This window comes from Hordeum vulgare, chromosome 1H (assembly GCF_904849725.1).
Source record: "Hordeum vulgare subsp. vulgare chromosome 1H, MorexV3_pseudomolecules_assembly, whole genome shotgun sequence".
In the NCBI taxonomy this organism is placed as follows: Eukaryota; Viridiplantae; Streptophyta; class Magnoliopsida; order Poales; family Poaceae; genus Hordeum; species Hordeum vulgare.
In genome coordinates, this window is record NC_058518.1 from 399,723,066 (window position 1) to 399,744,793 (window position 21,728).

The window sequence follows — 21,728 nt, forward strand, 5'->3', positions numbered from 1 at the left end:
TAGTTCTAGGGAACAAGTTGCAATTACTCAAGATATGGTTGATCGAGAGAAAATTAGATGCCTTCAATTTGCGGATGTTAATCTAGAAACTATTCTTCCTACTCATTTATACACTTCTACCATTTCTGAATATGGGGGTTCTCCCCTAGTTGGTGCTTCTTCTTCCTTTGGATCAGAGGGCGCTGCTGATCCAGTTAACTCTAGCCAAGTTCTAAATAGTAAGAGTAGGCCTTGTGGTCTTTCCCGCCTTTTTAAGGCTAAATGATAGGTGCTTTTTGGAATATTTGCTGTCTAGGTCAACCTGGTAAGATACATCGCCTTGGGAACTTTCTTAGCAAGAATTTAGTGGACTTTGTTGGTTTATTTGAAACCAAGAGGGAGAATATAGACGATGAAATTATTAAAAGTATTGCTGGAAGGAATAATTTTACTTGGCACTAGTTGCCTGCCTAGAACACTGCTGGGGGAGTCCTTGTCTGTATGAATAATGAGTTATATGAGGTGATTGTCTTTGTCAATATTTTTTGTGTCATTTATACAGTTAGAAACAAAAGTGAGAGGCATGTGTGGAAATTCGTTGCTGTTTATGATACTCCTTATAATGAGCACAAGATAGAGTTTATTGCGGAGTTGCACGATGTAAGGTCTACTATCTCTTACCCACTTATCCCGCGTGGTGATTTCAACCTGATTAGATTTGAAGATGACAAGAGTAATGGTAACATTAACAATGCTACTGCTTTCCTTTTCAATGATTGGATTAACAAGTGGGGCCTGATGGAGATTAACATTGCCAAGTGTCATAACCAAGATAATCCCATTTTTCTATCATTGACACAATTTTTGTGCCCCTTCTTGGGATAATATGTTTCCTCTATCTGTGTTGAGGGCCTTAACCAAGATTGGTAGTGATCATACCCCTTTAATTATTGATACGGGAGCTCGGAGGTTACCTCCCCAAAAACATTTAGGTATGAGGAGGAGGTCTAGACTGCCATCAAGGGAATTAACCCATCTTCCGCTCTAGGCTCCGATGGCTTGCCGGACAAGTTCTTCCAGACCTTCTGCGGTGTCATTAAGCATGAGGTGAAGGCCCTATTTTAGGAGTTTTTTGTAGGATCCATCGACCTACACCGCCTAAATTATGGACCATCACCCTGATTGCTAAGGTCACTCGCGTCTCAGATATTCGCCAGTTTCGCCCCATTACGGTGATCAACATGATCTTCCGTATCCTAGCCAAGGGGTATGCCAATAGGGTGTTCCTTTGGCCGACTGCATCACCCACCCTGACTAATCGACCTTCATCCATGGCCGATATATCTTGGACGGCGTCCTCGTGTTCCATGAGGTCTGTGCTAAACACCTCAAAGTGGTCTTCCTGAAGATAGACTTTCACAAAGCATATGACACGGTCAGGTGGTCCTTCCTTCGAGAAGTGCTGCTTAGGAAAGGGTTTGACGGTCGTTGGGTTACCCACGTCATGCAGTTGGTCTCGTTCGGGTGGACCGTGGTTAACATTAATGGAGAGATCGACTCATACTTCCCCACCCTTTGTGGGGTTAGACAGGGTGACCCCTTTTCCCCCTTTCTGTTCAACATGGTGGTTTATGCATTGGCTTACATCCTTGATAAGGCCAAGGCCGCTGGATGCATCCAGGGCGTCGTCCCCTACCTAGTTGATGACCATGTCATGTCCCTCCTATAGTACGCTGATGACGCCATCCTCATGGTTCAGGGGTCCGAGGACGATATCTCGGACCTGAAGTTCCTCGTGCTCTGCTTTCAGCAGATGTCGGGCCTTAAGGTCAACATCGACAAGAGCAAAGTGATGGTGACGGGCTACTCTCCCAAGACGAGTCAGAATATTGCTGACACACTTAACTGTCAGATGGGCGTATTCCCCACATCCTACCTGGGAATCCCCATCAAGGACTCGTGCCTGTCCGTCGTGTACTTGCGACCGACTGTGCTCAAGTTTCAACACCGTATTGAGCCCTGGCAGGGCAGATGGTTATCCAAGCCGGTGCGTACGATCCTCATTAACTCCTTGTCCAGCCTGCTCTTGTTCATTATGAGCTTCTACAGCCTGCACAAAACTCTGCATCATGGGATCGGCACCATCCAGGCCTGGTTCTTCTGGGCTGGCGATGGGGACAAGCATAAATACCATATGGTGCGCTAACCTGATATCTGCTGGCTGCGCGACCGGGGCGGACTATGGATCATATTTTCCAAGCGCATGAACATTGCCCTCCTAATGAAGTGGCTATGGAGGATAGCGATTGGAGGTGGCCTGTGGCTCGAGATCATCCGGAATAAATACCTGCAGGGTCAACCACTTGCTTTCTGTGAGAGGTCTGGAGGCTCCCAGTTATGGTAGTCTATTATCTAGTTGTTCACGGTCCTCTGAATCAGGACCACTATCGAGGTAGTCTCCGAGCCATCCACCTTTTTCTGGTTTGATAGTTGGGCCTGGCCGGAGCCTTTCGCCTCTCGTTTCCCGTCCCTATTCTCCATTGCGGTGGACTACATGATATTAATCGAGGCTGCCCTTATTGATCTTGGGCGCATTGCATTCCGACAAACATTTGGACCCGATGGTCAGTTAGCGTGGCACGAGCTCCCTGAGACCATCACTCTTCACCAACCAGCTTAGACCAGCGTGCTGACCGCATCTCGTGGCACCTTGAGCCTTCATGCTATTTCTCCATGAAGTCTCTATATCTGGCCATAGCGGCCTCGCCTGCGCTAGAGCCCTTCAAGTTGATCTGGTCGGTGAGGCTCCCCCTAAAGATCAGAATATTCTTGTGGCAATGGATTCACGGCCGAGTTCCTTCCGGCATTGAGGTTCTTAAGCGAAATGGCTCGGGTGATGGGCTACGCCCAATATGTGGGACCGCGGAGGACTCGAATCACATCTTCTTCTCGTGCGTGTCTATCCAGTTCCTTTGGAGCTGCCTGCGGGAGATCTCTCGTAGGTGTTGGTGTAACACCAACTTCCCTGACCTGTTCGCCGAGGTCCAGTCCTAACCCAGCCAGGACACCACATTAGGTGGCTTGTCATTTGGGTTCTCGCATGGACACTATGGAAGGTTCGGAATAAGCTCGTGATTCAACATATGCCTCTCCGACGTGCGACTAACGCCGTGTTCAAAATGTGTGGTTATCTACAATTCTGGCGGCTTCTTAGCCATCAACAAGATCTGGACACCATCAACCCCTTCATTGCTGATCTCAGGATGATGGCTCTTCGCTTGGCGCCGCCGCTTCCCCCACCACCACTAGAGCTAGACTAGATGCTTCGCTTCGCGCGTGCGTGTGCGGGACATCCGCCTTTCTTTGTTTTTCTTCAGGGCTTGTTGAGTTGTGCCCTCAGCACAACCCTGTTGTACTTGATGTTGTGCTATGTTGTGTGTGTGTGTGTGTGACTCTTCTTGTACCTTGTGGCTGTGGTGGTTGCTTTATCTATAAAGCGGGGCGAAAGCCTTTTTTCGGTAAAAATGGTTGCTGGACAAGCCTGATTTTATACAATTGGTTGCAGATGTTTGGAAACCTTCAGTTCCTGGGAGGTTTACCATTGACATTTGGCTTCAAAAACTAAATTTCTTAGGAAGAAAATTAAGGAGTGGAGTGCTAATAGTGAGGCAGTTGTTAAGAAAAAAAGAGGCCTAATTCAGGAATCTGACATCATGGATGTGTTTGCGGAGTCCAACCGGATTACGGATACTGACATAGTTTGTTTGAAAGAGATCAAAATTGATTTGGAAGATATTATAAGAAAAGAAGAGACTGCCTTGTGGAAAAGATCGAGAGACGACATAATTAAAGACGGTGACAAAAACAATGCATGTTTTCACGCATTGGTTAACAATAGACACTAGAAGAATCATCTAACATAATTAATGGGGAACACGGGCGTGTGTTTACTAGTAATGAAATGCTGGATGTAGCCACCTCTTTCTATAAGAACCTTTTTGGTTATGAAGAAAATCATAACTGTTAAACCATCAGAGTTAGTTGGCACGAGGAGATAACTTGGGCCGTTCACGGATGGTTGTTACCTATAGGAAATCTTGGAACCGTAGCTAGCTTTCATCTCTATCCTCTCATTAGATCTTTCTTGTATCTCAAGTTGTGATCCTCTCAACTACCTATATGCGTATCAGGGATAAGCCCCTGCTATATAACACGAAGGTGCGGTTCCCAACAGGGCATGATGCTTACCGCAATCTTCCACATGGTATAAAGATCCTAGCCTCTTCCATCACATCCATCTTTCAATCTCCAGCCAAGAGATTTGCCATGTCCTTCTCCAGCACCTCCAAAACGACCTTAGTGGTCATATCATGGAGAGGCTCACCCGAAGCAACTATGTGCTCTCGCGTGCCCAAATCACGACCCAGCTCTGATGTGCGGGGTTCTTCGGCTATGCTAATGGAACCATGCTGGAACCCGTCCCGGTGGTCATCACCAAGGACAAAGACGGGAAGGAAGAAACGTCGCCAAACCCTCTCCATCAGGTCCTAGTGGAGGTAACTTTGATTGCCCATGCACATCATCTCTAGACTACACTTACAAACATGTTCTCATTGCAGTCCATAGTCCGCGTCAACAACGTGTGTATCACCCTGGAAAACACACACAAGGGGTAGCAGTCAATGACGGCTTACTTTGCGCACATGCGTGCTCTTGCTGATGAGCTTGCCGCCGTGCAAAAACCAATCAAGGATGATGATATGGTGTCCTACATCCTTGCTCGGCTGGACATGGAGTACTAACCGCTCGTGTCTGCTCTCGACACGCGCACCACACCAGTCTCCCTCGAAGATCTTTTTGCCATAATGAGAAATTTTGATCAGAGAGTGGCCCTCTTCCGAGGCTCGGGCAATGGAAGCGGCTTCAAGTCGTCCGCCAATGCAACTCATAGCCGCGATGGCGGCTCCTGAAAGTACTATGGCTCAGCGCGGTAAAAGGGCAAGAACAACCCTAACCTCGCGGCGGCGGCAACACCGGGTGACCCTCCTCCAACAACAATAGGGGTCCCTGGAATTGCTCGAACAACAACTCACGTCGTGATGCAGTTCATTGCCAGATCTGCGGCAATATGGGACACTCTGCCAAAGATTGTTGGTACAGGTTTGAGGAGGATGAGGACTCATCTCAAGATGAGAAAGTAGCCGGTGGAGCAGAATTATCCTATGGAGTCGACACCAACTGATACGTAGACAGTGGGGCTACCAACCACATCACCAGTGAGTTGAAAAAGGTAACAATGAGGGAGAAGAATCAAGGCCAAGAACAGATCCACACCGCAAACGGAGTAGGTATGAGGATTCAGCATGTTGGTCATTTAGTTATAAAAACCCCTCATCAAAAATTCCATCTTAGAAAAATTATGCATGTACCTAATGCATCTATGAATCTCCTATCCGTTCATCGCATTGCCATTGACAACAATGTTTACCTTGAGTTTCACCCATTTTTATTTTTGATCAAGGATCAGGTCATGAAGAAAACTCTTGATCGAGGTAGATGCGTTCGAGGGCTTTACCCATTTATTGCGAAGCTTAGGAGATCCAATAAAAGAGCTTATAGTGTCACCAAACTATCTTCAGCTAGGTGGCACAATCGATTAGGACATGCATCTTTTCATTTAGTAGAACGAGTGCTTAGGAAAAATAAGCTCTCGTATGTTGGTGATCGTAATCTTGATACAGTTTGTGATTCTTGTCAAAAGGCTAAAAGTCATCAATTCCCTATGCCATATCTACTAGTGTGTATACAAAACCATTGCATCTCATTTTTTTCTGATGTTTGGGGTCCTACCCCTGGTTATTTTGGTAGACATACTTATTTTGTGAGCTTCATTGATGACTATAGCAAATACTCTTGGATCTATCTCCCTAAGAAAATCTCCGACTTTTATCAGGTATTTCACAATTTCTAAGCACTCGTGGAATGCAAATTTGATAGTAAGACCATTGCTGTCCAATCCGATTGGGGAGGGGAGCATGAAAAATTAAACTCCTTCTTCCAACACTTGGCATATCACATCACGTGTCATGCTCTCACGCTCATTAACAAAATGGGTCTGTTGAACGCAAACACAGACACATTGTTGAAGTTGGTCTTTCCCTCTTAGCTGGTGACTCCATGCCCCTCAAATTCTGGATGAAGCTTTCCTTACTACTGTTCATATCATTAACATGCTTTCTAGTCGCGTGATCAATAATGAAACTCCCATAGAAAGACTTCTCCACACCAAGCCTGATTACACGTCACTTCGTGTTTTTGGGTGTGCATGTTGGTCCAATCTTCGACCATACAATAATCGCAAGCTCATGTTTCATTCCAAGCAGTGTGTTTTTCTTGGCTATAAACCCTCCACAAAGGTGTAAAATGCCTTGATGTCTCCACCACTCATGTCGATATCTCTTGCAATGTTGTTTTTGATGAAACAAAATTTCCTTTTGCAAATCTACACTCAAACGCCACTTCCTTGCTTCGCCAAGAAATACTCCTTTTGACATCTCATCTTATCAATTTTGAGAAAGGGGATAATAATTTTGATGATCAACTGCTGACTAACCCTCATACTGATGTCTTTCGTGAGTTATGTCATAATGCACTACGAAACAGGCAAGAAAATGGTGCACCTAGTGGCCAAAATGGTGCAGAAAACTCGTTCACCGAACGACATTTTATGTGTCCATGATCGGGGGACATATCTACCTCGGGATCATCATCGCTAGCTCTTGACATGCGATCTTCCTCGGGATCTATAGCGCCACCTGAGTCTGGCTCTGCACGAGATGCACCTTTGTCCGACACGCGACTGGATGTGACTCGGTCTTTCGCCGTGCCTCGTCCGCACCAATCTCCCTTGCCCATGCATACGATGCGTGTGCATCCTGCGGGTGATCCCCGGGTCTACGTGCGTCATTCGCGTCAACTGACAAATACAAACTCGGAGGTCCTGCCATGCTCTGGACTCATAGCAGATCCTAGCGGGCCCGGTGCGTGATCCAACGTGGATCCTGGCATGCGCCGTGATGAGGCTAGGGAGTCCAGATCTTCTGCGCCTCAGGAACCCGTGGCGCCATTTCCCTCTGCCCGTCGTGTCACCAAAAATCAAGCTCCACCAAGCGGGTCGACAGACTGGACTGTTGATGTTGCGGGAGGATCTTCTACACCATCGCCTCCTGCAACCTCTTTTGCGCCAGCACTACGCACACGTCTCCAACAAGGTGTAATTCAACGCACTAATTATAAAACCAAATTCGGTTTAACATCTTCCACAGGTGAACCCAACACCCTCCACGAAGCACTCAATGATGTATGGTGGACGAAATCCATGGAAGAAGAATACATGGCACTCCAACGAAACAAGACATGTCATCTAGTTCCCCCCGTCAAGGTAAAAATCTCATTGACTGCAAGTGGGTGTTTAGGATCAAAATAAAATCCGATGGCACTATTAATCATTATAAGGCAAGACTCGTTTCAAAAGGTTTTAAACAACGTTATGGCATAGACTATGAGGACACTTTCAGTTCTATTGTTAAAGCGGGTACAATTTTCCTTGTTGTGTCCATAGTTGTTTCCAGGGGATGGAGTCTCAAGCAACTGGATCTGCAGAATGCGTTCCTTCATGGTGTTGTGGAAGAGGAGGTCTACATGAAACAACCACCTTGTTTTGAATGTAAGAATGCTCCTAATTATGTACGCAGGCTTGACAAAACTTTGTATGGACCGAATCAAGCTCCCAGGGCATGGTACTCAAGATTAAGTCAAAAGCTCCAATCACTTGGCTTTGTTCCTTCAAAGTCTGACACCTCATTGTTTATTTACAATAAGTCAAAAATCTCATTTTTTGTGCTTATTTATGTTCATGATATCATTGTTACTAGCTCATCTAATGAAGCAGTAACATGACTCCTAAAAGGTCTAAGCGCTGAATTTGCTCTCAAAGATCTAGGAGACTTGCACTTTTTTCTAGGTATTGAGGTAAAGAAACATGATGATGTTCTTCATCTATCTCAAGAAAAATATGCAGCAGATCTTGTAAGAAGAGTTGGGTTGCAGGCATGCAAGTCATTACCAACCCCTTTGTCCAATATAGATAAGCTATCTCTAGCAGAAGGAGAGCCTTTGAATCAAGAAGATAGCACCAGATACAAAAGCCTGGTAGGTGCGCTTCAGTACGACCTGATATTTCCTTTGCTGTTAACAAGGTGTGCCAGTTTCTTCATGCACCTACAACTGTTCATTGGACAGCTACCAAACGCATAGTCAGATATGTGAAAGATACTATGAATGTTGGCCTTACTTTCAGTAAGTCATCATCTACACTTGTGAGTGCTTTTTCTGACCCATATTGGACATGATGCCTTGATGATAGACAATCCACTGGTGGATTTGCAATCTTCTTTGGACCTAATCTCATATCTTGGTGTGCAAGGAAACAAGTCACTGTGTCCAGGTCTAGTACAGAAGCAGAATACAAGGCCTTGGGAAATGCAACTGCAAAAATTATATGGGTACAATCCATGTTGAGAGAACTTGGGGTAAAATGCACCTAAGCTCCTTGTTTATGGTGCGACAAGATTGGAGCTACATATCTGTCTGCCAATCCTATCTTTCATGCATGAACTAAACATATTGATATTGATTTTCATTTTGTCAGAGAAAGAGTAGCAAATAGACAACTGGAAATCCTCTTTATTCACTCAAAAGATCAAGTTGTAGATGGCTTCACCAAAACATTACCCACCAAAGGTTTTGGAGAGTTCAAACTTAATCTCAACTGAAGAAAGTTGTGATTAAGGGAGGATGTTAAACCATCAGACTTAGTTGGCATGAGGAAATAACTTGGGCCGGTCACGGATGGTTTTTAGCTACATGAAATCTTGTAACCATAGCTAGCTGTCATCTCTATCCTCTCATTAGATTTTTCTTGTATCTCAAGTTGTAATCCTCTCAACTACCTATATGCATATCATGAATAATCCCCTACTATATAACACAAAGGCACGACTCCCAACAGGGCACGCCGCTTACCACAATTTTCCTCAATAACATCCATCTTGGTCCTTCCTTCTGGGAGCAAGATGAACTAGTTACTGTAACATAAAATGAGGCATTGCAAAAAACTTTTCGGAAGAGGAAATGAAGGAGGTCATTTTTGGCTCGTACACACATGGAGCCCCCCGGTTTGGATGGCCTTTCCTTCCTTTTCTACCAGACATTTTTGGATTTGATCGAAAAGGATTTTATGGCTATGGTTCGATACTTTGAGGATGGTAAATTAGACATCCATAAATTAAACTTCGCACTTGACATTTTGATCCCTAAAGAACCAAATGCCAAAGATATGAAGAATTTTAGGCCTATTAGCCTTAGTTATCGTGCGGTGAAAATCTTCTCCAAGGCTACGACTAATAGATACTCTCCTATTAGCAATAGAATGATTTCCCCTAATCAAACAACTTTTATCAAAGGCAGGTTGTTACTAGAGAGCGTTATCCTGGCCCACGAAGTTATCCACGAGGTTAAAAAATCCAACTCTCCTCGGCTTGTGCTAAAGCTAGACTACGAGAAGGCATATGATAGGGTGAGATGGGAATTCCTATTTGAGAAGTTCAAATCCACAGGTTTCGGGAAAAAATGGATCTCCTGTATCAAACTCTCCTTACATCAAAGCACTTTTAGTGTTTGAATTAATGACACTACTAGCCTGTATTTCATGGGTGGAAAATGTCTTAAACAAGGAGACCCATATTCCCATCTTCTATTTAATTTAGTTGGAGATGTATTTTCTAAGATGCTTATCAAAGCCTCTGAACAAGGCCTGATTTTAGGGCTACTCCCACATGCACTCTCTGGTGGGGTGATTAGCTTGTATTATGCGGATGATACTGTCCTATTTTTAGAGAATTCCTGTGAAAAAGATAGAAATTTTAAATGGATCCTTTCCTCCTTTGAAAACCTATCTCGCATGAAAATCAACTTTCATAAAAGTGATTTGTTGACTATTAATGTGGATGAGGATAGAGCCAAGATTTTTGCACAAATTTTCTACTGTAAATTGGGATCTTTTCTGATTAAATATTTGGGAGTGCCTTTGCACTATGACAAGTTGAGAAGGGAGGATATTCATCCTATCATTGATAGGATTGTGAAAAACATTTCGGGTTGGCTAGGTAGATACCTTACGTATCGAGGTAAAATAATTCTGTTGTGTGCTTGCATTGTAAGTATTCGTGCTTACCTAATGGATATGATGAAATTTCCCAAATGGCAATAAATGCCATCAACTCTCAAATGGCTCAGTTTTTTGGGGGAATATGGGGGACCAACACAAATACCATTTAGCTAATTTGGGTTGGTTTCTAGGAAAAATGAATTTGGGGGTATGGGTGTACCCAATCTGAGAGACTTGAACATGGCTCTTTTGGCCTCGTGAGGGAAGCGTTTGTTTGAAAATAATGACAGTGACTCGAGGAAACTGATTGCTTATAAGTACAATGTGCAAGCTCCAAATATATTGTGGTCTAAATAACAAATGGGATCTCCATTTTGGAAGAGTGTCAGGTGGGCCTTTATAGCTTCCAAAACCTTTTACTCTTGGAAAATTGGGAGAGGAAATAATATTAGTTTTTGGCATGATACCTGCGCAGGGAATTGTTCCCTGAAAACCAAGTTTTGGAATCTCTTCGAGATTTGCAATCAACTTGACAACTCGGTGTCCCAGGTCTGGGATGGAACAACACTTAAACTATCTTTTAGACGTTGTGTGGATCAAAGGGGTATGATGAGTTGGATGCAGCCTATTGAGCACATTATGAATTCCCCACTGTCCGACACACAAGATTTGCCTGTTTGCATGCTGGAACCTAGTGGGAAATACTTTATGAAATCCTTCTATAATGACATCAACTTTGGGGGTGTGATCTCCCCTATCAGAGATGCGCTTTGGAAAGTAATATGCCCTCAGTTCATCCACATTTGCTTGTGGTTGTGTGTTTACAACAAAGTTTCAACCAGAGATAATTTGGCAATAAGAAGACAGGTGGATGACATGTCATGTCTTTCGGTAGTGAAGCTGAATCTCTTCAACATCTCTTCTTTGAATGCAACATCACAGAGAACTTCTACGGATAGCCTGCATCTAAGCATATGATCGTCTTAGTGTTCTGCATTAGCCTGAATCTGTGTGATGTAATAAAGTTTGTACTAAGATGTATCCAGGTGCTGAAAATTATATGTATTAATTTGGGTCTATTTTAGCTCAGTTTGGTCCACACAATTCCTTGTAAGGTTCGTTTGGGTACTATAGTTTCATTGCTACTTGGTGGTAGATGTCAAACCTCGCTGGTCCTGTTCTTTGTGCTGCCTCATGAACAAAAACACCTTTCTATGATGCAATTGCTTCTTTAGGCATGCTTCTGAGCCCCCCTCCACGACAACCAACATTGGTGGTCACTAAGGTTACCATATCCTGTAGTTCTTGGATATTTTTTATGGGGAAAGAGAAGTGGAGACACTTGGAAGGGGAAAACTACGGCCAAGTGAAGAACTTCGGACCCTACTAGCCGTGTTATATCCTCCTTGAACAAATGGACAACTTTCATTGAATGGCAGAAAAAACATATACTTGGTCTCTTAAACAGCTTGTATATCACACATTGTAGGTATATAGATAGGAGATCTTTTCTATTTAACCTTGTACTTATCTTATCTATCTCCTCTCTGTATCTCTCTAGTTGTTTCCTCAACCAAAACATGTAACCCTAAAACCCATATCAATATAAATACAATGGGCCTTTGTGTATAGAGGTTTGAGACACTTCATACACATTGAACATGGTATCACAATGAAGATTTTTAGATGTGGCAGGAACATGTAAGACATTTTTCAGATGGATATCTTTATGAGGGGTTGCAATAATTGAATGACCAACATGAATTATCTCCATATACCTTCTCCATTGGCATTGTCGACCTGATTGTGGCGACGGTACTTCTCGTGCATTGTCACTCTCTCAAGCTCGTTGGTGTTGCGATTGGTGGTGCCGGTGTCCGCATACCAATTGGTATCAACTTCATAGGAGGTGTCTGCAGCAGCTGCAACCTTTTTGTGTTGGGAAGAGTTGCTCTCGGCATAACGCCAATCACAATCTTTTGCTATATGGTTATTTTTTTTACAAATTTGGCATTTATTCTCATACTCTTCATACCCTTGAAAACACCCACAGTTGTTGGAGGAGTAGCGCCAGAAGTTCCTGTTGTTGTTGCTGCCGCCGTCGGAGTTGTATTGGCCGCTGCCACCACCTGCATTGCTATAGTGGTCGCCGCCACCATTGTCGCCGTAGTGACCACCGCCACCTCCTTTGCTAGGGTGGCTGTTGCCACCGTTGTTGTTGTAGGAGCCGCCATCGCTACCGCGAGACCCCCCTCCATGGACACCCCAGTTGGAGTTCCGATAGACACTGGGAGGACCACCGCCGCCTCTCGTGACGAGATTTGCGGAAGATTTGAAGCTGGAGCCGTGGAACATCTCTATGCGATGATCGAAATTGGACACCATACCAAAGAGATCATCAGCATAAAGACGTTCGGTGCGGACATCGAGGGCGGAGATGAGGGGCTAGTAGTCCATGTCAAGACTAGCGATAATGAAGGCGACAAGCTCATCCTCGGAGATGGGTTTGCGAGTGATACGTCTCCAACGTATCTATAATTTTTGATGGTTTCATGCTATTATCTTGTCAAACTTTGGATGTTTTGCATGCCTTTTATTTATTTTTTGGGACTAACTTATTAATCCAGTGCCAAGTGCCAGTTCCTGTTTTTTCCATGTTTTTGACCCCTTTCAGAGGAGATTTTGAAACGGAGTCCAAACGGAAGAAAATCCCCGAAAAGATTTTTTCTGGAACGGAAGAAGATCGGGGGACTTGGGAGCCAAGCGAGAAGAGCCCCAGGAGCCCCACAAGCCCCCACCCTGCGGCCAGGGGGCTGCGCCATGCAGGCTTGTGGCCCCCCTGGAGGTCCCCTGACCTAGCACTTGTGCCTATAAATTCCCAAATATTCCCAAAAAAATCAGTGGAGCATCATAATCACTTTTCCGCCGCTGCAAGCTTCTGTCTCCGCAAGATCCCATCGGGGGCACGTTCTGGTGCCCTTTCGAAGGGCGGATTCGGACACGGAGGGCTTCTTCATCAACACCATGAACTCTCCGATGATGCGTGAGTAGTTCACCATAGACCTAAGGGTCCATAGCTAGTAACTAGATGGCTTCTTCTCTCTCTTGGATCTTCAATACAAAGTTCTCCATGATCTTCATGGAGATCTATCCGATGTAATCTTCTTTTGCGGTGTGTGTGTCGAGATCCGATGAATTGTGGATTTATGATCAGATTATCTATGAATCTTATTTGAGTTTCTTCTGATCTCTCTTATGCATGATTTCATATCCTTGTAATTCTCTTCGAGTTGTTGGTTTTGTGTGGCCAACTAGATCTATGATTCTTGCAATGGGAGAAGTGCTTGGTTTTGGGTTCATACCATGCAGTGACCTCACCCAGTGACAGAAGGGGTAGCGAGGCACGTATCGTGTTGTTGCCATCAAGGGTAAAAAGATGGGGTTTTCATAATTGGTTTGAGATTATCCCTCTACACCATGTCATCTTCCTTAAAGCGTTACTATGTTCGTCATGAACTCAATACACTAGATGCATGCTGGATAGCGGTCGATGTGTGGAGTAATAGTAGTAGATGCCGAAAGTATCGGTCTACTTGTCTCAGACGTGATGCCTATATGCTAGATCATTGCCTTAGATATCGTCATGACTTTGCGCGGTTCTATCAATTGCTCGACAGTAATTTGATCACCCACCGTAATACTTGCTATTTTGAGAGAAACCTCTAGTGAACACTATGGCCCCCAGGGTGTACTCCACACCATATTTTCAGCCTTACACTTTTTACTTCGTTGCACTTCCCGCCTTCAGATCTCACTTTGCAAACAATCTTGAAGGGATTGACAACCCCTTTGAAGCGTTGGGTGCAAGCTTGTTTGTGTTTGCGCAGGTACTCTTGACTTGACGAGACCCTCCTTCTGGATCGATACCTTGGTTCTCAAACTGAGGGAAATACATACTGCTCCTGTGCTGCATCACCCTTTCCTCTTCAAGGGAAAAACCAACGCAAGCCCAGTCTCCATCAATGTGTCAATTTCTGGCACTGTTGTTTGAGAAGTAGCAGGCAACCGCTGCTAACTAATCTGAGAGAGATCACATGTGGCCGAAGAACATAGTGACAGTTTGGGTGCCTTTTTGTGCGTTGGAGAGAGCGATGCGACAATTATTGATGTGAAAGCGAGACTGGATAACGAACATGTTTGCTAATGTTGCCCAGATGGCATGTGATTTGTCCAAAGAGGCTACCTGATCTAGTACTTCCTTGGAAAGATTGCGGAGCAGGTACGCCACGATTTGCTGATCTTGAATCAGCCACGGGTTGTAGGCAGGGTTGGGGACAATTTGATCCTTCCTGTCGGAGGTTTTTGTGGTGATGGTTTTGGATGGCTCGACAATAGATTCATCTATGTACCCATATAGACCCTCCCCCATTATCTAGGAACGAGCTTGGGCTTTCCATAGGATATACTTTGATTGGGAGAGAGGCTCTGATATGGTGGAGTTTAGGCCGGGGTAGTTGGTTTGGCTGGTGGAAGACATGATGTTTTTGATGGATAAGCTCGGGGTGGAAGATGGATGGGTGGGTAAAGGTGGATGCAGCCGGCGACTGAAGGTGAAGGGGGTAGATGCGGCTGCGATGGGGAAAGCTTGATGTTGGGGAAGTATTCTCTGTGTTCATCACATTGCTTTAGACAACAATGTGTTTCACGAGTTTCACCCTTATTCTTTTTGATTAAGGATCAAACCACGAGGAGAATTCTTTACCAAGGTAGATGTGTGCATGGGCTCTATCCATTGATTTATGAGTTTAGAAGATTCAATAAACAAGTGTGTCGTGTCATCAAACTTCCTTCGGAGAGGTGGCATGCACGCTTAGGACATCCATCTTTTTTATTGTTCAACAAGTGCTTCGGAGTTATCAGCTCCCATGTGTTGGAGAGCGTAGTCTTGAAACTATTTGTGATTCTTGTCAAAAACAAAAGTCTCATCAATTGCCATACCATTTATCCACTAGTATTTCCACCAAGCCATCTCAACCTATACTCTAATGTATGGGGTCCAACACCCACCTTTGTTGGTAGACATACTTATTATGTTAGCTTCATTGATGAATTTAGCAAATTCACGTGGATCTATCTTCTTAAAAAACGTTCTGACGTTTTCCAAGTTTTTCATAATTTCCAAGAACTCGCCGAACATAAATTTGATAGCAAAATCATTGTTGTCCAATCTAATTGGGGTGGTGAATATGAGAAGTTGTAGTCATTTTTCCAACAACTTGACATTTCTCATCATGTTTCGCATCCCCATGCACACCAACAAAACAGTTGCGCCGAACGTAAGCATATACATATTCTTGAGGTTGACATGGCTCTCCTTGTCGTTCTCTCTTTGCCTCTCAAGTTTTGGGATGAGGCTTTTCTCACTGTTGTCCACTCATAAGCGTGCTTCCTAGCCGTGTCATTAACAATGAAATACCCATCCAATGACTCCTTCATACCCGATCAAATTATCACTCCCTTCGTGTGTTTGGTTGTGCCTGTTGGCCTAATCTCTGACCCTGTAACAATCACAAACTTATGTTTCGCTCGAAACAATGTGTTTTCCTTGGTTATAGTGCTCAACACAAGGGTGTAAAATGTCTTGATGTATCTATGGGTCGTGTGTATATCTCTCGTGATGTGGTTTTTGATGAAACCGTGTTTCCCTTTGCTCATTTACATCCTAATGTCGGCGCTCTTCTTCGCAAGGAAATCTTACTTCTTCCTTTGCACTTATCCGAGTTTCATCAAGAAGACGATAATTGTGATCACATGACCAACTCCTCTAATAGTGCAAATGAGCTTTGTGATGCTGTAGGGCATGCTACATGGCGCGGTGTTGAAGAATCCAATGCAGCAGAAAGAAATTCAATGCAAATCGGTGGCCAAACCACTCCAAACGGGTCATATTTCATGTGTCTCCCTCCAAATGACAACCCTGCCCCAGGATCATCCTCGAGATCAGTGCCTCGTTAGGAGCACACCTATGGAAGCACACCAGTCGCGTCCAGCCAACTTGAACCTGACACACGACAGCCTGGGTCCCAGCCGCCGCACGTACATGCGTTGCCGCTCGAGCAGCCAATCTCACGATTTGGCGCGGAGACCCTTGTATTCACCAGGAGGGATCGACACCACCTTTCACGAGGTGTGCGTTCCCATCCCAATTCGGTTGCTGGACTTGAGCAGGGATCTTCTATGCCGCCTGCAACTTCTTCATCAACTGAACTGGTTGCAGAGGATCCGGCTGCCACGGCAACTGCCTGATCTCCTCCGAGATCGCCATCGTCATCTATCCAGGAGCAGGTTCGTGGATCTTCTGCAGCCGAGTCTCCTACAGTTGTGCCACAACAAACTCCACCGTGCACACGACTTTGAGCGAGGGTAATTCAACATGTGAATTGCAAAGTTAATATGGTCTAAATTGGTCAACAGGTGAACCTAGCTCGTTCAATGAAGCATGTAAGGGTCCAAAATGGAGGAATGATATGGAAGAGGAATTCCAAGCCCTTCAGAGAACCAAGACATGGCATTTAGTTCCTGCTCGTCAAGGTAAAAAGTCAGATGGCAGTACAGATCGCTACAAGGCAAGACTTGTTGCTAAAGGGTTCAAGCATAGGTATGTTATTGATTATGAGGAAACTTTTAGTCCCGTTGTTAAAGCTGCTACTATTCACCTTGTTCTGTCGATTGCTGTATCCACACGATGGTGTCTCAGATAGCTAGATGTGCAAAATGCGTTTCTTCATGGCGCTTTGGAAGAAGAAGTGTATACGAAGCAACCTGCTAGTTTTGAGGACATAAATAAACCTTCTTATGTATGCAGGCTTGACAAATCTCTTTATCGAGTAAAGCAGGCTCCTAGAGCATGGTATTCTCATTTAAGCTAAAAATTGCAAGCACTTGGTTTTGTTCCTTCAAAATCTGATACATCACTGTTCATTTATAATAAGTTAAATACCTCCATATTTGTGCTTATATATGTTGATGACATCATTGTTACTAGCTCATCCAATGAGGCTGTAACAGCTTTGCTAAAAGATTTGAAGTCAGAATTTTCTCTTAAGGATCTAGGAGACTTGCATTTATTTCTTGGCATTGAGGTTAAAAAACATGGAAGGTGGTCTTTGATACGTCTCAAACGTATCTATAATTTTTGATGGTTTCATGGTGTTGTCTTGTCTTCTTTGGATGTTTTATGTATCTTTTATATCTTTTTTGGGACTAACTTATTAATTCAGTGCCAAGTGTGAGTTCCTGTTTTTCGATGTTTTTGGCTCTTTTCAGATCTGATTTTGGAACGGAGTCCAAACGGAATAAAATCCCCGACATAAATTTTTCCCGAACGGAAGAAGATCAGGGGGCTTGAGGGCCAACCAGGAGGGCTACAGGGGGCCCACATGCCCCCTAGCCGCCACCAGGGGGGCGGCGGCTAGCAGGCTTGTGGCCTCCCTGGCGCCCCGTGACCTAGCTCCTTTGACTATATATTCCCTAAAATACAGAAAAAAAATCAGGGAATCCACGAAAACACTTTTCCGCCGCCGCAAGCTTCCGTTTCCGCGAGATCTCATCTGGAGGCCCTTCCCGGTGCCCTGTCGGAGAGGACTTTGGAGTTGGAGGGCTTCTACATCAACATCATCGCCCCTCCAATGACTCATAAGTAGTTCACTTCAGACCTACGGGTCTGTAGTTAGTAGCTAGATGGCTTCTTCTCTCTCTTGGATCTTCAATACAAAGTTCTCCATGATCTTCGTGGAGATCTATCCGATGTAATCCTCTTTGGCGGTGTGTTTGTCGAGATGCGATGAATTGTGGATTTGTGATCAGATTATCTATGATATATATTTGAGTCTTTGCTGATTTCTTATATGCATGATTTGATATCCTTGTAAGTCTCTCCGAGTCTTGGGTTTTGTTTGGCCAACTAGATCTATGATTCTTGCAATGGGAGAAGTGCTTGGTTTTGGGTTCTTATCGTGTGGTGACCTTTCCCAGTGACCATAGGGGCAGCAAGGCACACATCGTGTAGTTGCCATCAAGGGTAACAAGGTGGGCTTTGTCGTTGATATGAGATTGTCCATCTACATCATGTCATCTTGCTTAAGGCGTTACTCTGTTCTTTTGGACTTAATACACTAGATGCATGCTGGATAGCGGTCGACGTGTGGAGTAATAGTAGTAGATGCAGAAAGTATCGGTCTACTTGTTTTGGACGTGATGCCTATAGATATAATCATTGCCATAGATGACGTCACGACTTTGCGCGGTTCTATCAATTGCTCGACAGTAATTTGTTCACCCACCGTCTACTTGCTTTCATGAGAGAAGCCACTAGTCAATACTACGACCCCCGGGTCTATTCACACCTATCGTTTGCACTTTCACTTATACTTTGCTTTGTTACTTTGTTGCTTTCAGTTCTCACTTGGCGAACAATCTATAAGGGATTGACAACCCCTTCATAGCGTTGGGAGCAAGCTTTTTGTGTTTGTGCATGCACTTGAGATACTCCTTCACTGGATCGATACCTTGGTTCTCAAACTGAGGGAAATACTTACCACTGCTGCGCTACATCACCCTTTCCACTTCGAGGGAACACCAATCCAAGGCTCCAAGGCCACGGGGGAAATCCTTTGCATATTTTCCTACGAAGTCCCTTAAGGCGTAGCCGTAGCAGAAGGATTCCTGGTGCCGTTGCTGAGGAGTATCAAGATAAGAACAGTCTCCCGTCAGCACGTTTCTGGCGCCGTTGGAAGGTCTTTTGTTGCAGTAGCAGAAGTATTTCTGGCGCCGTTGCCGGGGCAGGAGAGATCTATCCAAGTATGTCTCACAAACTCATCTCTTGCATTTACTTTTTTGCTAGTTGCCTCTCGTTTTCCTCTCCCCCACTTCACATTTGCTGTTTTCATTTGCCTTTCTCCTTTGCCTTTTTCCGTTCTCCTTTTTGTTCGCCCTTTTTCTCGCTTGCTTTCTGTTCGCTTTTGTGCCATGTGCCTTCAATATGCTTGCATCTTCGCTTGTTGAAAATCTATTGATATGGATCCTGATCCACTAGCTAATCTCTTTAAGAGATTCACTTATGAGGAACCAATTGCTAGTGAGTTGAGTGCACTTGACTTTCTCTATGCAGTTTTGCTTGAGATGCGTGAATCTGAAAATCGTGATGAAGAAATTCATGAAGTGATTCACGAGGGCTCCTTGGATGAAAAGCATGATTGCAATGGTTTCACTATAAATTCTATTAGTGACAATCATGCTAAAATTATGCAAAACCCTGAGCTTGGGGATGCTAGTCTTGCTATGACCACTACTTGTTGCAAAGATCATGATTGGGGTGATGGTTTTTCTTTTGATCTTGAAAATTTGTTCAAGCCTCAAGATGAATATGATATTTGCAATATTATTGAAAGTGGGTTTGGAGAAGTCATGACCTTAGATGATAATCCCACTATTTTTGAAGAGCGTCAACTTTGCATGCATGTGGATCATGAAAAGAATATCCTATGTGATAGCTATATCATTGAATTCGAATATGATCCCACATGTAACGAGAGAGGAAAATATTGTGGTAGAAACTTTCATGTTACTAAATCACCTCTCGTGATGTTGAGATTGCTCTTGTCTCTTTCTTCTTCCTTGCATATGGCAGCTATTGGTTGTCTTGACAATTTGTTTTCCTATAAAATGCCTATGCATAGGAAGTATGTTAGACTTAAATGTGATTTTCACATGCTTTAGGATGCTCTCGTTGTGCTTCAATTCTTGTCTTTTGTGAGAGCATCATTGAATGCCTAGCTAAGGGCGTTAAACAATAGCGCTTGTTGGGAGGCAACCCAACGAATTTATCCTTTTTATTTCTGTTTTGTGTTTTCCACACTTTCATAATTCTATTATGATTGTGTTTTTTGTGTTTCTTTTTGCGTTTGTGCCAAGCAAAACCGTTATGATTAGTCTTGGGGATGATCGTTTGGTCATGCAGGAAAAGACAAAAATTTTCTGCTCATGAAAAGATTTTTTTTTCTGTAAGAGCTTTGAGTTGATTCTTTTCGCTGCTGATTGCTATGCAAATTCTTCAGACTGTCGTAATTTTTCAGAATTTTGGAAGTACCAGAAGTATACGAAGTATACAGATTGCTACAGACTAGTCTGCTGTTAACAGATTCTGTTTTTGTTGTGTTGGTTGCTTATTTTGATGAAACTATGGATAGTATCGGGGGGTATTAGCCATGGAAGATTGAAAATACAGTAACCCAACATCAGCATAAGTAGAATTTAAGTTTGCTACAATACCTAAGGAAGTGGTGGTTTGCTTTCTTATACTAATGTTATCACGAGTTTCCGTTTAAGTTTCGTGTTGTGAAGTTTTCAAGTTTTGGGTGAAGTTCTTATGGACAAAGAGATAAAGAGTGGCAAGAGCTCAAGATTGGGTATGCCCAAGGCACCCCAAGATATTCAAGGATGCCGTAAAAGCTTAAGCTTGGGGATGCCCCGGGAAGGCATCCCCTCTTTCGTCTTCAAATCCATCGATAACGTTACTTGGGGCTATATTTTTATTCACCACATGTTATGTGTTTTTGCTTGGAGCGTCTTGTATTTTAGGAGTCTTTTATTTTTGTTGTGTCACAATCATCCTTGCTGCACACCTAGAGAGAGAGACATGCACTCACCGTGATTTTGTCGAGCTTCACTTATATCTTTTGGTAGACAATTCAGCTCACATGTGCTTCACTTATATCTTTTGAGCTAGTTGATTTTGCTCTATGTGCTTCACTTATATCTTTTAGAGCACAGTGGTGCATGGCTTGGTAGTTGATCTATGCTTTGAAAGTAGTCTCAAAAGGGGTAGTTATCCAAAGGGATACGAAAACTTCCACCTTCATGTGCATTGAATAGTTAGAGAAGTTTGATTCATCTCAATTAGTTTTTAGTTGTGGTTTTGGTAATATTGAAGTTATGCTAGTAAGGTGTTGTGGATCTAGAAATACTTGTGTTGAAGTTAGTGATTCCTGTAGCATGCACGTATGGTGAACCACTATGTGATGAAGTTTGAGCATGATTAGTCTTTTGATTGTCATCCTTTGCGTGGCGGTCGGGATCGCGCGATGGTTTATACCTACCAACCCTTCCCCTAGGAGTATGCGTTGAATGCTTTGTTTCGATTACTAATAAAACTTTTGCAACAAGTATATGAGTTCTTCATGACTAATGTTGAGTCCATGGTTTACATGCACTTTCACCTTCCACCATCACTATCTTCTTAGTGCCGTGCAACTTTCGTCGGTGCACAAAACCCACCATTAGCCTCCCTCAAAACAACCACCATACCTACCTACTATGGCTTTTTCAAAGTCATTCCGAGATATATTGCCATGCAACTACCACCATGACATGTGCCACCACATCTACATTGCCATTGCATGATCGTAAGATAGCTAGCATGATGTTTGCACTAATGTCTATGCCATGCTAGATCATTATCACG

The 21,728-nt window shown here is 43.8% G+C and overlaps 1 non-coding gene across 1 annotated transcript; it reads left to right on the forward strand.

Annotated features, from left to right (window-relative positions):
• Window positions 1-4,721: 4,721 nt before the first annotated feature.
• LOC123423731 lies at window positions 4,722-4,860 on the forward strand. The gene has a single exon (XR_006621307.1). It is a non-coding gene; the product is annotated as a small nucleolar RNA Z247 (small nucleolar RNA).
• The last annotated feature ends 16,868 nt before the right edge of the window (window positions 4,861-21,728 follow it).